This window comes from Vigna angularis, chromosome 5 (genome assembly GCF_016808095.1).
Source record: "Vigna angularis cultivar LongXiaoDou No.4 chromosome 5, ASM1680809v1, whole genome shotgun sequence".
In the NCBI taxonomy this organism is placed as follows: domain Eukaryota; kingdom Viridiplantae; phylum Streptophyta; class Magnoliopsida; order Fabales; family Fabaceae; genus Vigna; species Vigna angularis.
This window is the reverse complement of record NC_068974.1, coordinates 11,383,876-11,400,791: the sequence shown is the minus strand read 5'-3', so window position 1 is coordinate 11,400,791 and position 16,916 is coordinate 11,383,876. Positions and strand designations below refer to the sequence as shown.

The window sequence follows — 16,916 nt, the reverse complement described above, 5'->3', positions numbered from 1 at the left end:
GGTTTCATGGAGGTCAAAGAAACAAAGCACCGTGTCAAGATCCTCTATTGAAGCAGAGTATCGTGCCCTTGTTGCCACTGTTTGTGAGATGCAATGGCTTCACTACCTCCTTCAAGACCTTCAAATTCAGCCCACTACTACTAATGTCCTCTACTGTGACAATAACTCTGCCAGACACATTGCCCACAACCAGAGTTTCCATGAGCGGACCAAGCACATTGAGCTGGACTGCCACGTGGTTCGTGAGAAGATTCAAGCCAAATTTCTATGCCTTCTTCCCATTCGATCCGAAGAGTAGCTCGTTGGTGTGTTCACCAAATTTCCTCACCCAACGCATTTCAAATCTATCATCCTCAAGCTTGGATTAATGAATATCCACCATCTAGCTTGAGGGGAGAGTATTAATGTTTCTGTTATTGTAATTAATGCTCCTAAGAGCAACATTTTGTCTTTTAGGGTTTTTGGATTAGGGATTTCTGTTTTGTCTTAAGGATTCTAACTATTTTTCTATCTCTTTCTTGTTCTTACAGGAACCCTATATAATCAGGGTTCCAGTGTGTTGTCGAAAGTAAGAAAAGATATTCAATTACAAAAATTTGATTATATCAATAAGAGAAATATTAAAAGTGCTTTCTTACCTCTGTCACTACGCCTCTTCTTCTCTACAACTGGCTGACCTGCTTCCGCTCAGCCATCGTTGCTACGAGCTCCGCCGGAGTTTCGTCACGCGTTCTCTCTTTTGCTTCTCTCTCACAAGCAACACAAGAAGTTGTACTCTACCAACTCTCTGACGCGAGGAAGCTTCTAGTGAAACTTTAGTTTCACGCTCTTGGACTTGAGCGTTTTGAGGCTCTTGGGCCTGTAGTTTTAATAGATCATTTTATTCTTTCATATTTTAAATAGAGTTAGTACTTTTATACTCTAAATTTATTTTGTTTTTATTTTTTATTTTTTTATGTAATTCTTATTTATTAGTGTAATCAGTGGAAAAAAGTGATTTAATTAACTTGACTAGCTACACACTAAAATTTGGATACATTTAGATACTTTGCTTTAGGTCCATGAGGTTAGGTCCATGAGTAGACCTCTTATTTGAGTTGGAATGTAACATGTCGTGATGAAGTAGAAAATCACAAAGAGAATCAAAGTTTAGTTACAATAAAAGGACACTTGGAAGAAGTTCTATATCATACGAAATTGAGAATGAACAAACAAAATTATAAGAAAGAAAACTTATTTATGAGATTTTTATAAACCAGGAAGGCTAATCGTGGCATGAACATTCTCCCTCATATTTTCTCTCTATACTGAATTCTCTGATTTCTTCTTCTCCATTCTTATCTTTTAATTTTGTGCAATTTAGGTGTGACGTTTGGAATACAGCTTCGAAGGATTGTGAAGCATATTACTAATAGCATTAATCTTAATTGCATTTGTTGAGACAATTGATGCACTACAAAAAAAAAGGTTATTTAGAGGAGGTTTTTTTTTCGATTTGCGGGGGTTTTCACCCTCCGCAAAATAAATTCCGGAGGTTTTTCAAACCGCCGAAGTTTGAGTCGCCACAAACTATCTGCGGGAGTTTTTTGCGACCCCTGGTATCGCATTTAATTTGCGGAGGTTTTTCTGCGGAGGGTAAAAACTTCCTCTATTACTGACTATTATTTTGTGGGGGGTTTTAACCTCTTTTATTTTTAACTATTTGATCACAAAAATTTTCTATATTTTTTTCAGTTTTTTTATTTAATGATTATTAAAATATATAATATCGTTTTTTATTTAATAATTATTAAAATATATAATAACTACCTATTTTCACCAATTTCTTTCTTTTCTTCTTTTTTTTAATTTGAAAATTAAGTAAATTTTTTTTTAAATTATTAAATACCAAACAAATATGATTTCTCTAAATAAAAAATTGATACCATAGAACAAAAACCCCTGAGTAGGAAGGAATTTAGAAAAATAAATTGAGAGACAATTGTATATTACAGAAGGATAGGCTAGAAGTCAATGTAATCCTATTGCAGAAATAGTTACAAAGAAAGAAATGTGATCCCAATTCATAATAAACTAAGTATAGTTTTATCCTAAAACAATATCATAAATTTCCTAAAGATTACTTTCATCAGATGATTGTCTTGTTCCCAAAGGAGACTCTGGCTCATTTGCATCACGAGCTTGCTGAAATAATATAAAAAATATTAATAAAATAAACTCAATTACATGTGCTCACATTTTGAAATTAATATATAAAAAATCAATCAAATAGAATCAACATGTTCTATCAATCAAATAGAATAAACATCTTCTATCAAATAGAATAAACATGTTCTAAAAAATCAATCTTATGTATAACCAATTTATAACTTGAGGACATCAGCTACAGACTATAAATATACAGATATACATACTTGAGTCAAAATCATCTTATGTATCGACATTAAAATACAGTACAAATGTTGTGTAATGAATATATATATATATGTGTGTGCATGCCAAAAGATTACCATGAACATTGCTGAAATTAACCTGCGTGCAAACCAGCTCATGTGCATTGCACGTTGAGCAGCACTCGCTGCTTCCACTGTTTCAAATTGCAAATAGACAAAACCTGCACTTTTTCTGTCAGCACCAGCCAGCCTCTGCATCAGCAATGCTTTGGAGTGAGCATTTAAAGTCTGCACAGCAAAAGAGTACAGTAGATAAGCAGGGTTCTTAATTTGAATGTAGATCATTGTTATTATACCAGAAAAATAAAAACAAAGGCAGGAACAAAGGAGCTTACTTAACACCCTCGGAATTGTACTCAACTATAAAGAAATGTGTCATAAGAGAGTACAAAATGACAAGTGAAGGTCCAAGGATAAAAGGTGAAGAAAATAAAAGGATAAATCTTATCATATAAAAGAGGGAATGCTGAAAGCACCAGCTTCTAACCTATGTACATAATTTACTTATAACCTAAAAGCAAATCCTCACCAGCACTAAACACTGACACTTAGGCACAGCTAATGTCTAAAATATAAGACACCATACGTGTGTTTGTGTTGGGAACATATATTGAGAATTGAATTAAGAATTATATTTTCACCTTCGAAAATATAAACTTGTTATGCGTGACAATATTTATGATAATAACATGCAAAGAAAATATTACGAGGGAATGTGTGGTCACTTCACAGTGCAATCTTTTATCAAAAATTCAAGATGAAAACATATTTCTTAAGACAACTAGTTAAGCACACTAACAAGCAGCCTCACAAAAAAAAGTGGCATCAATTTCTAGTTGCTTCAAAAGTATCTAATCTAGAGTTGGTGACCTCCTACATCATCATTACTAAAAAACATACTCTCTAGTTCTGGCTCATCAAGTGACAAATTAGACACTATATTCTAATTTTCTATTTTTATGTTCTTTACAGTACATTAAATCATTTTAAAATTTTAACAATTGTTTTTACTTCAATACAATTTAAATTAATTTGTTAATTTTTTTTATAGTAGGAGTTTCCTAGAGGTATTGATATAGCATTTCTGAAACTTTTTGCTTTGATAAATATTTCTAACTTCTGGAAGGACAAAACACTACTTTTTAAGAGTTACATTGATTATCATACATTTTTTAAACACATCTTTAATAGAAAAACTTTCTTTTTCTATAAAGCACAGACAGTAATTTTGAAATATTGCACAATGAGGATTAGATTTAAAATTCTTAATAACGTGCCAAGTTGTAACCAGTTTTGAATACTTTATATAACGAAACAAACTTACCAATCCACCTTCATCATCATCTAAGTCTGCCAATTTTGCGGTGGTATCTTGACTTCCAACATGATCCGTTACACATGAGACCTGAATTTGATGAACAACATCAATCAGAAACACATGAACTAGCAGAATTGTCATCAACAAAACTTAAAGATACCAGGTTAAAACTAAAATGTACAACACAATAATTCCACCTTGATAGTCCTGCCAGCAATCTCCAATTTTCCATTTAAACTCTAAGCAGCCTTGGCATGTTCAAGATGGGTAAACTGCCCAGTGAAATTAATTAAAGAGATAAATACAATTATGTCATAGAGCAAAGTTTTGCAAATTTAGGTGTTAGAAACGAACTTGAACAAACCCAAAACCCTTGCAGTGGCCTGTTTCCAAGTCAAGAGGCAGTTGGACAACCTCAACAGGACTAAATGGCTCAAAAATCTAGAACAGAAAAAAAAAAGAATGTCAAGTGGTGATAAAACTGTAACAATAAAAATCAAATTGGTAACAATATATCAACAAACTAGATCCAGTTTAGAGGAACTTAATTGAAACTACAATGTTCTAGTTACCACAGGAGCAGATAATGGAGATGTAGGTTTTGGAACTGGTAATTTCACAGGAGCAGATGATGCTGGGGATATAGCCTTGGGGACTAGAGATTTCCCAGGAGATGATGTTGGAGATGAAGCCTTAGGAACCGGTGATTTCACAGGTGCAGATGATGTTGGAGATGAGACCTTGGGAACCGGTGATTTCACAAGTGCGGATGATGTTGGAGATGAAACCTTAGGAATTGGGGATTTTGCAGAACCTAGGGTTCAGGTGAGCGGAGTGAGCGGTCTGCAATCTAAACGAGAAATGAAAAGAAGAGGGAGTGAGCGGATGGAATGAAGGGAGAAACTAGGGTTCATGTGAAATGAAGGGAGAAATTGTCAGAAGATTTTTAGAGGAAAATTAACTTTTAGAAAAATAATGGCTTTAGGCAAGATGAGTTTTAGATCTGAAGGGAATAAAATTTTAAAATTGCTAAAATGAAATTTAGTCTAAAATTTTTAGAGGGAAAAATGTAAAAGAATTAAAAGATGATGAATAAAAATATATTTTTATTTGAAGAGGTTATAAACCTCTCTTGAAAGGAATTAAAACCCCCACAAATATTGTCAGTTAGATAATTTAAATTAAACATCTTAAAGTATGTTAATTTGAGGGGGTTTTTTATAACCTCCCCAAAATAACCCCCTAAATAACCTTTTTTTTGTACTGATGTACCAATTGACATCTGTTATTTGAAATTTTAATTGTTGGGTTGCTACTTTGAGAGTAATTACATAATACAAAAGATACATTGTTTTCTTTTTTCTTTTTTATCAATCATAGTTCAATAAGTTGATAAAAGTGATCTTCTTCATTTAATTAGTTAGTTAATAAAATTTTGATAATTTTGGATATTTTGTTTTTAGTTCCTGGATTTTAAATAGTCATTTTACTTGAGTTGAATCTTTCTTTAAATAGGAATGACAAGAGGGGAGTTATGTATGTTTTTTTTAAAGTATTTTAGGATAAATAATTTGGATATGAAGGTGACATATATTACAAAAGAAAACTAAATTTACTTGTCAATAACTGTTTTTTTTTTTTACATATTACCAAAAAAATTAGGAGGTTTGTAAAAGTATGCGAAATATTAATAAATGTATCATTTAATAAATCATTCAACATAATGTTGTTTGTAAGACATTGTTTGTTACACATATAGTCTATTAGTTGATTCTTTAATAAAGATGTTTTCTTTCATTAGACATTGTTTATAAAACTTTGTTCATTAGTAGTATAGTTTAGAAAATGTTATTATAAGTTTGGTTTTGTCTATAAAGTATGTTTCAAAATACTTTTATCTTAGATGCTTGATGATCATTATTTTGTTCTATTCACTTAGTTTTCTGTGCCAAATTTAATTAGTGAATTGTGCTTAATTGTTCAATATTTCTCCAGTTTTGTTATTTGAGCTTAATTTGACCAGTAATTCTTATTTTAATTAATTTGAATTATTTGAGCTTAATTATTCCTGTTATTATTTTCAAGGCAATTTATGATTATATTTTGGGACTCCAAAAGGGTTTTCACGTCAACAACCATTTTCCAACTCAACATTTTATTTTTATTTAGTTGTAATTTTGTTTTTAAGCTTTTGGGTCAGACTTTTTGAACATTAGTCCCAATTTTTGGTGAATTAGGAGAGGCCCAATATTTTGGGGGCTAACTTGTTGGCCTAGGTTTTAATACCCAAGAGGGCAAAAATGTTACACTCTCTCATTCTATTCTCCATGGTGCTTGGGACATGAACAACTCCCCCTTTTGGGATTTTAGCATTATAATTCTGGCAGTTATAGAAGCTCATGGTTTCTATGACATAATGGAAAAATCTGTTATAATAGGTGCAACCTACTATGACGTATTTTCTATCACTTATCATAATACATCCAGTCTATTACGACATACTTTCTGTTATCAGATATAATAGGTGTAGCTAGGGTTGGCAAAAAAAACTCGTACATGTGGGTATTCACGGGTAAAATCCGCTTTTGGTATTTAGTATTCGCGGGTAATACGTATTTTAATACACACTTGTTAACGGGTCGGGTTCGGGTTCGCGGATATCCATTACCCGTTTGAAAAATAAAATTATAATTTTATCCATTAGGTTTTTTTTTAACTTTTCAATTAGGTTTTCTTTTTTCACACTCTGCTATAAAATTTGGCCAAAGCCAAATCGTTTTTAGGGTTTCTTCTTTAAATCTGAATAAGGAAAAGGGAGTTCTTTTTCAAGGTTTCTTCTTCAAATTTGAACAAGGAAAAGGGAGTTTCCCCATTCCTCACTGATTTCGCAGCCTTCTGCCAATCCAACTCCATGGACAGTGGAGCCAGAACGTTCTGCGACGCCTTCGACCTCTACGGATGGACTTATCTTAGTTGAGGAGCTCCTTGTGCTCAACCGCCTCGACCTCAACTGCTTCGTCGATGAATGTCGACAGCGACAGATTCGTCAACTTTAAGGAGTTTAAGACGATGATGACGACCTCCAAGAACTACGACACCACCAATGGCCTCGTCCATTAGTCTCAACCGCCGATTCAAAATCTGAGGTGTCTTTGGTGCCTACTTCTAGAGTACGATTTTTCTTTCTTTGGTTCTGGTGAATTGCTCCAATGAAAGATGTCTAGAGCAGCGAAGGAGCGAGTTGTTGGAGAAGGAGACGATTGTTGTCTTTAAAGTGAAAAACTATGGTTTGTGAGTTATAATTCTGGATAAGAAAGGAGAATGGACTTTAGGACCAGAATTTGGGCTTGGTGGAAAATGGGTATCCAACAAGTATCTACGGGTTGGAAAAAATTCGCGGATTTTTTTAGTGGGTAGTGCAGCGGGTAACAGGTATGATTTCTTACATGCAGATTGGGTTGCGGGTAGGCACTACCTGTTCCCGACCTGACCCGTTTCCATCCCTAGGTGTAGCCTGTTATGATGTAGTTCTATTTAGATCTCATAGTACCCTCGACTTCTATGATGTATTTATCTTCACCTATCATAATATCTCCCATGTTCTATGACAAACATTCATTCACTTGTCATAACACATGTTATTTCCAAACAACTTACTATGACAAACATTATCTTGTACATCATAAAAAGGTTGTTTTCTTAAAGCATTTTACATTTGTTTTACATTTAACATACTATGACAAACAATGTCATGTACGAAAGCTTGTTTTTTTAAATCTATTTTATGTTTTATCATCCTATCCATTCAATTTACCTAGAAATCAACAAATTCAACCGAACAAATAATTTATGAAAATAATTTCATACATTAAATTGTCCACTAATATTTAAAACATTAATTGTACATAAAACTTACATTCAATCCAAATATTGTCAACTAGATTATAAAATGACATTACATTGTACATTAATCTAATATACAATACTAAATTGTAGCCAAGTTTCTACAATTACTAACACTATAAACACAATGTAGATCCAATATTAAACAATCAATGGAAAACATCCTATGTAGTAAAACCTCTTCACTTTACTTGTAGCACCTAATTATTAGAATTAATCAAACCAATGATAGCTGCTGCACTGCATGGTCCATAACACTTCCTGCCAAGTAGCAATATTTTAATCTAGCTAAGTGTTTTTCTTGTGCACCACTCCAACAACTACCTTTAGCTTCAATTCTCCACCGACTTTGCACACCATCAGCTTGTTGAAGCCAAATATTAAGCCTAGAAGGTGCATAAGTGATGGAGAGTTTATTGTAACTCTCACAATCAATTTCTTCTTCCTTAGCCTCACAATGGTTTGCGTTGGAGGCGCGCAACTTCTATATATTCCATCACGAGGTTCTCACAGCTCACGACATCAGAACTCTGATGGGGGCTTAAGTGCGACATGTGGTGATGGTGCATTAGTGAAGGAGTCGCGATGGTTCGTGAAAAGGCCAGTGGTGGTTCGTGATAGTGTCACAAAGGTCTCTCTCTCTTCTAAGATGATGATGGCAATGTTCAGGTGTTGCTCTGATTGGTTTTTTGGCATCAATCACATGGCTTGTGAGGAACTTGCATTTTCACATGTTATAGAGGTTGATATGGTTTGGCTACGACGGTTGAAGATGCACTTGTGGTGTTGGTTCTTCGTCGATAAGAGGCAAGAAGAGGGAAGAAAAATATCATTTCACAGTGTTGGTTCCCTACTAATGAAGAGTGTTTGGTTCAATACCTGAATGATTCATTGCCAAATAGAGTTCTTCACTACCAAACAAATGGAACCTTGAAAAAAATAAGAAGAACCTAGATTGTGATATTTACTGAAGGATTTTTCCTTTAGTAATTATCAACAAAATTTAGCAACATTTTTTTTATAATTACTGGCAAAACTTATCGCGGATTTTTCTTCGATAATTAGTGACGAAATTTATCAACAATTGTTTTTAGTAATTACCAACAGATATAAAGTTTCATCGGTATATGATATCGACTATACTATTATCGATGGATTTCAACCCATTGTAAAAAATTGTTATCGAGAAATTTTTTATATTTCCAATAAATTTTGACCGTACGGTAATATTGTTTTTCTTTTTGTGAGTATTATCGTAAATCCACTTTATTGATGAAAGACTTTGAAGTAGTTGATTTACAACATATTCTTTGTACGAAAAAATGTCTAGGTCGAGATATTGTCCAAACTCAATAATATTGTATTAAATTTCACAACTTTTTCTCCTGTTCTCCAAATTACTAACCTTTGGACTTCTTTTGGTCTCACCCTTACTTGAATGTTCAAACGAGTTTTCCTAGATTGAAGGTTGAGGCTAGTGTAACCCAGACCAAAGATCGAGACTAGTTGGTCAACTCTGGTCAAAGGTCGACTTGGACCAACTTATACCAACTCGAGCTTAAGTTCGAGATGAGTTAGCTTGGGTTGAAAAAGGTTGGCCTGGACTAAAGGTCGACCTTGACTACTTTCGCTTATGGTCGAGACAAGTATATTATATTGAAAATAGAGATAGACTAGTCTAAATCGAAAATTTAATAATACATTTTAAAAAATTTAAGGTTTAATGGCTCGGTAAGTCCCTATTTTCATCCAGAATCTCAAATAGGTCATTTTCTTTTTCGGCGTCTCAATTGGGTCCTTATTTTTGTAAAATTGAATCAAATAGACCCTTACCGTTAAATTGAGAAGACGCCGTTAAGTAGGGTGTTACGTGGCATGCTGACAGTGTCTTTTTAAATGATGTGGCATTAAAAACGTATATGAAGTGTATTTTTTTAATTTTTAAATTTAAAAATGGAGTGCAAAGAGGGGAAATAAAATTTAAATAAGGATAAAGTGGTCATCTCATAGAACACATAGAAAGGTCCAAAAGGACTCAAACTTCATCAGGAAGCATCCTCAAACTCTCTTCCCTGTCATTTTCATCCATCCCAACCATTACGCCAAACAGGCTTAGTCCATCTTCAGGATTCCCCTGAATGCAGTTCCCTAAGATCATTGCATTCCATGAAATCAAATTCCTTTCTGTCATCCTCACAAACATCCTAACAATGCTCTGATGAACCGATCTCCCTTCCTTGAGTCTATCCGACAAATACCCGCTAATCATTACGTTCCAAGTAACCAAATTCCTCTCAAGCATTTCATCAAACAGTCAGTGTGCAACATTCAACTCCCCAACCATCATGTGTCCATCGATGATCGAGTTCCACGAGACCAAATCCCTTGTCAACATGCCATCAAACAACACCCTTGCAAGCTGAACACTCCCACAACAAGCATACATGTGAATCAAAGAATTTTGGACAGGCAACACAGAGTCAACACCATTCTTGGTGGCCTATGCATGGCACTTTTTCCCATAATCAATGCAACCCATCTTCGCACAGGAGCTAACGAGTGGAACAAAGGTGTAGCTATTAGGAAAGAACTCACGCATCAAAGAGCGAAAGTAAAAGATAACAGTTTGATGAGGTGCATCGCCATCACAATAGGCATGGATCACGGTGTTGACGTAGAAGGTGTCGGAGGAGTTAATGTGACGAAAGATCAAAAGGGTGTAAGCGATGTCGCATAAGCGGGAGGCTCAAGTCAAAACGGTGTGTCAAGAAGTGGTTGCAGAAGAGGCTAGAAGTGACGAGGAGAGCTTGGATTTGAAGGAGGTGGCGAGCACTTTGGCAGGAGTTTCGAAGAAGCGTTTCGAATTGTGAGAAGAGAGAAAATCCTGGCTTTCTCGCTTTAGTGAGCGAAGAAGATGAAGTGTGAGTGGTGGTGTCGCAACCGGAATCGCAACGGGACGACGATCCAAAAAATAAACGGGTTTGAAAAAGAAATTGTGGAGTCGCCACCATAGTTTATTCTGGAAAACTACGGAAAAACCATAAAATAATAAGGCACGGTCTAGGAAAAACCAGATTTTGGGTTCGGGAGTCGGTTACGCATAGGGAAGGTATTAGCACCCTACAGTTCCTGCCCAAAGGCAGTACCTTTAACTAAATACGCGAATGTGATGTGGTTTTCAAAATGTTTAATTATCCCCTAAAATAAAACTCTAAAGAAAAAAAATATTTTTTTAGTTTTTTGGGCCCGACAAGGATTGACCTTGCTGCTACGTATTCTTATTCAAAATGAGAAATCAGGGTTACGTAGTTCTTTTGGAGCTGTTTGAGAAAATTGTTTGAAAATTGTTTGAAAATTTGTTTTGAATGATTTTGGATAATTTTGAATTTTTGGTAAGTGAACCTGACAAGCACTAGCCTTGCTCCTACGTATCTCCACTTTTGATGGAGAATCAAGGATCACGTAGTTTTGGCCAAAAGATTGTTTTTGTTGTTTGAAAGTGTGGGTGTTTTTAGTTTTTGAAGGTTTTATATTTTTTTTAATATTTTCGAGAAAAAAGAAGGTAATGAGTACTAGGCCGACGCGGACGGTCACATGAGCACTCATACCATTATTTAATTATTTAAATAAGAGAGAAAGGTATTGAACACTAGGACGATGCGGACGATCACACGAGTGTTCAACCTTTAAAACATATTTTGTTATTTTTATTAAAAGAAAGAGAAAAAGGTTTTTAGCACAAGGACGACGTGATCGGTCACACGTGTGCTTACCCTTTAAAACATATTTTTGTAATTTTTATTTAAGAAGAAAAGGTTTTTAGCACAAGGACGACGCGAGCGGTCACACGTGTGCTTAACCTTTAAAACATATTTTTGTAATTTTTATTTAAGAAAGAAGAAAAGGTTTTTAGCAAAAGGACGACGCGAGCGGTCACACGTGTGCTTAACCTTTAAAACATATTTTTATAATTTTTATTTAAGAAAGAAGAAAAGGTTTTTAGCACAAGGACGACGCGAGCAGTCACATCTGTGCTTAACCTTTAAAACATATATTTGTAATTTTTACTTAAGAAAGAAGAAAAGGTTTTTAGCACAAGGACGACGCGATCGGTCACACGTGTGCTTAACCTTTAAAACATATTTTTGTAATTTTTATTTAAGAAAGAGAAAAAGTTTTTAGCATAAGGACGACGCGAGCGGTCACACGTGTGCTTAACCTTTAAAACATTATTTTTGTTATTTTTTATAAAAAAGAGAAAATGTTTCTAGCACAAGGACGACGCGAGCGGTCACACGTGTGCTTAACCTTTAAAACATTATTTTTGTTATTATTTTTTATACCTATTTTCTCCTTTTTTTGTGTGTGTTTAGAGTGCAGCAAATAAACCAAGCCCAATAAATAAATAAAAATAAAACACCAGATATAGGAGTGGGGGTTATCATACAAGGGGTTACATACAGTAAAAACTAATAACCAAACAAATAATAATAAAAATAAAGAAACAAAAGCATAAAAATAAAGTAAGAGAACAGCCCAACAAGAATAGGGGTGCAGAGATAAAAACCAGAGGTACGGAGTAAAGTTGAGGCTCTTTTGGTTTGGGTCAAAGCGCTTTTTCTCCAACTTTGTATCTGCCAGGGGTGTAAGGATGAAATTGGAGGTGCATCCCGAAATAGTGTGCTGAGGCCATATTCTTTTTTATTTTTGTTTGCAGAAAAAGAATGGGTTTAAGCCCGAACGGAATGGGGGTGTGAATAGAGTTGTGCGTGTGGCAGGAAGAGAGGATGCGGCCCAATAGCTAGGTCCAAAGCCCTTTAACCCAAATCAGCAACATTAGGGGTTCTACACAATTCCCCCATTTCAACATCTGCACTCAATGCTCCATGGCCTCCTTCTCTGATCAAAAGGGTTCATAGAGACTCACCTCCGTCACTCACGGCCACGACCCAGCCTCCATCCAACCGGCCACCGCAAACCGCGGTCCATGGCGTCACCAAGGATGATACTCGCCGCTAGAGCTATCGCCGGCCACAACACCAGACCCTCCTTCTCCATCCGCGGCGGCCGCTGCCTCCGATACGACACCGTCGCGTCCCACGGCTAGACAAGAACATCGTCGGCGACAACGCCAATGTTGGAAGCGCCGTCGCCCTTCACGACCCTCCTCCTTTCGCGCTCTCTCTTTCACGCATGGGACAGAAACGCCGCTACAAAGAGACATCATCGTCGTTGCTCGCCACTCCACCGCTGTAGGCACCTCCGCTGCTACAGGTGGTCGTTGTGACGCTACCGCCGGCAAAGAGCGTCGCCGCAGATTAGCAACTTCATCTTCTCCAGCGCGGACCTTGCTTCCCCCAAACCAACCACCATTAAGACGCGGATCGATCTTTTGGAGCTTCATCGCGCCAAACCCTGACCGCTAGCGTGCTTCCATCCCCAACCAGAGCCCAACTGTCGTCATTGTCGTTGACTGAGGTTTCGTCCACGCCTTTGTCGTCGCTCTTCTCTTGTACAATGCGAGACCAAACCCTTGGTTGGGTTTATCTCTTTACAGCATCGCTGCCATTGGAGCCTCTAATCACCGCTCACACCACCACCGAGCTTGGAACCAGAGATAATCACTAACAATTTATTGAGATTATTCTTTCAGTTTACTCTTTCAATCTTGGTTTTCTGATTGGGTGAAGAAGGAAGGGGAAATGATGAAGGTGAAGTGTGAAGAGAAAATAATGAGTATTGTGTTGTTCTGTTAGAATTGCAGGTGATGAAAGGATGTCGTTGGGTGATGAAAATGGAAGAAGAAGGTGAGGCGTAGTGTAAGAGGACCTGAAGATGATTATGGTGGTCTCGCTGGAGATGGCCGCAAACTCGAATTGTTGTGGCACGATGATCCAAACTCGAAGGCGGTCCAATGGGCTCAATAATCTAGAGGTTGAACGGCGTTGGCAGCTGAGAAGAGCAAAGGCTCGAAGTGCCTGAGTTGAAGATGATGGGAGAAAATGAAAAGGGTCCAGTGTCCCAAGAAAATAATCAGTGTTGTGTTATTCTATATGGTGAGGAAAATATCAAGGGTGATGATGAAGACACTATGTGTAAAGAATAGAGGTGTTGCTCCAAGGTTATGGAGGCCTCGGATGAAAATGATGGGTGTTGGAGGTAATGAAGTTGGGAGTGAAAAAGGAAAAGTGGTTGGGTGGTTCCCGGTCAGAGGAGCAGAGGAGTGGAGAGCCAAAAAGGGAGTGTTAGTGTCAAAGTGCGTGAATGATGATGGTGCGACTTGTACCTTTGTTTTTTTCTTTTCCCTTTTTTTTCTTTTTAAAAAAAAAAACTAATATAGAAAATAAAATAAAAAAATATAAAACGAAATAAAATAATAGTATAATAAAAATAGAATTTAAATGAAAATGAAAGAAAATAAAATAAAATAAAATAAATACAAAAATAAAAAGAGACATATTATTTAGTCAATCCGGACGAAATTCGGTGTTGATAGGTGGTGATTGGCCGTGTGAGAAAGGTTCTTCGAAATGGGAACCGTTGGCGCATGGAGAATCTGGTCATTCATTTGGAGGTTGGGTTTCACAGTCTTTTATCGATGAGGAAAGCTTAATCGCCATTGACGACCAACATGCCTCTCTTCTGTGGAGAGTCCACAGTGCGTGTCTTGTCACTAGTGCAGAAAGGGCTTTAGACGTCCGTTCTTTTGGCTTTTTGACGTCCGACCTTTCCCCGACGTCTTTGTGGGTGACGTTACTTAGACGTCGGGGGGTCCACATCGGACGTGTGTATAGACGTCAGATGTGTCAGGCCCGACGCCTATGCAGATGTCCGGTGTACACCCCTCGGACGTCCATACAGACGTCCGATGTGCCCCGTCAGACGTCTATACAGACGTCCGTCGTCTCCTCCCACCTGACGTTTATACACACGTCCGAGGTGTGTCACCCGACGACCACCTGCCTGAATGGTTTTGTGGTAGGGCTGGGGTTGGACGTCCGTTTTTGTACTGCCAGACGTATATAGACGTCCGACAGTGCACTAATCGACGTCTACTGGGCATTTTTTTTTTAGAAATTAATTTATTTTTGCAATAAAACCACACCTGAAAAGCAGAAAATTGTCCCAGAACAATTTTGCAATAATATATCAATGTGTTTCATATAAACAAAGTTCTACTTAATGTAAAATATAATCCACTACCAAAACTATCAAGTTAAAACTTAAACTAAAACTAGGCAATGTTCAACAACAAATAAAACTACTCCTAACTCCATCTTTGCAGAAGATAAGCGGTCCACTCCTGCCTTATCTGTCTAATTGTGTCCTCTGATATAGGCGATGTACTCTTGAAGTGCTGCAAAATTCAAGAAAGATTCATTATGGTTTCATATATGTTTGAAGATAAATTTGATTTGTAATGTATTCAAGGTATACGTCATTACCTCATTCCAGTCATCTGTAATGACAGCTCGAATGATGGTCTTAATCAACACATCACATAGAAGCCACATTCCCATGAATCTAGCTGCTGGTTACACTAAAATAACAAACTAAATAGTTAAGAATATAGATCATTCAATAACATAGAAAATAATGAATTAGAACTATAAATGACTTAAAACCTTTGGATACAAAATTTGAACCAGTTGACCACGTGATTTACCAATAACTCTGTACAGATGGAAAACACAAAGTATAATTAATATGACTATATTTATCATAAAAGTTGAAGGTGAACATCAAATTCAAAGTCATTTTTGGAGAAACACTTACCCTTGAAGCATTGTTCTCAAGTCATTTTTCATCTTCCTATGCAACGAACAAAACCATATAATTTTACATGCTTTGGGAATGATGACCATCAGTTGCCAGTGCATGCTATCATAAAGGATAAATAGTTATTTAACTAATTAAGGAAACTATAATAATGAACTGGCCACATATAACAACACCTACCCATCAATGTATGGCACAAGGTATACGTCTCTTTTTGACTCATCCATCCATGTTTGCAAATAATGTTGTCTGTTTTGAAGTGTGTTACCAGACGGTTGAATGGTCTGAGGTTCAACAAATCTGTACATGGAAGACCGACCTTGTTCTACAACGATTGTGTCCATGTACCTAAAACAACAAAGTTAAGTTGTTAGAAACTATAAGAATCTAAATAAAAGTAATATGAAAGACCAAATTGACTATCTTACATGCACCACAGCTGAATGATGGAAATATTCAACATCCGGTCTCCCCCAATCATCTCCAATGCATAAGATAATGTGATATAAACTGGCACATGTGTGGGAAGACCAAATACTCTCAAATCCCAGTATAGTTCTAATGGTGCTTTCTTCAACCTGAGTAATCTTGTCATTAACTTTGATAGAGGATCATCCTCCGCTTCAGCCATGTCATCATCTTCATGTATGACTGTATCATGAATTGGCTGCTTCTGAGGACGTGTGAACTGAAGATAAGAATTTACGTGAAAGAGTTATCAACAAATATTTGAAGAATAAACATAGAAATACTAATAAAAAAGACATTATACCTGTGGAGTAGCGATGTGTGACATGATCAATGCTCTAGGCCAGGCTATAAATGATCCTATGCCTTCCCCCACAAAGTTAATTATTGAGTGGGTACAAGCACCTAAGCCTGGGGATCCCGAACCTCGTCAATCGTCACACGCACGTGCTGGGGTAATATGGGAACACCATGAATAGTCTGCCCTCCCTCAAGCACTCGTTCGACAGCCACAATGCGTGGGGGATCCCCATCAACCAACAGCTCATACTGACTGCTATACTGAGTGGATTCTACAGCAGAGCATGATCCTCTAGTGCTGACCCAAGGTGGTGTTGGAGTTTCAGTGGCCCCCATGTTGCCTTGCGTCATGGAATGCAGCTTTTCTTCAAGCGCTCTTTGTATTTCCTTTTGTTCTTGTAGCTGCTCCATGAATCGTTGCTCCATTGATCTCATGCTTTGGTTGAGTCTTTCCTCCCACTGACGATCCATCTGCCTCAATGTCTCCTGACTCATTGATGGGGGGGTTTTCTGTGTAGGGCCAAAGTAGTCACGAAGACCAATCGCCTCAGGAACTCCACGTACACGTCCTGGGTGCTCGGGCCTTCCAATGGCCGTTGTTAGAATGTCGTCCCTACCTTGGCCAGCAGTGTGTCGAAGAAGATTATCACACTTTCTTTCGTCAGAGTTCCATTTAAGGTTCTTTGCATCTTCTT

The 16,916-nt window shown here is 36.9% G+C and overlaps 1 long non-coding RNA gene across 1 annotated transcript; it reads right to left on the bottom strand.

Moving 5' to 3' along the window:
* Positions 1-1,952: 1,952 nt before the first annotated feature.
* On the bottom strand, positions 1,953-4,208 carry LOC108340153 (uncharacterized). Its single transcript, XR_008249112.1, has 4 exons — positions 4,126-4,208; positions 3,969-4,043; positions 3,778-3,858; positions 1,953-2,184 (listed from the first exon to the last, which is right to left on the bottom strand). It is a non-coding gene; the product is annotated as an uncharacterized LOC108340153 (long non-coding RNA).
* Positions 4,209-16,916: the final 12,708 nt, after the last annotated feature.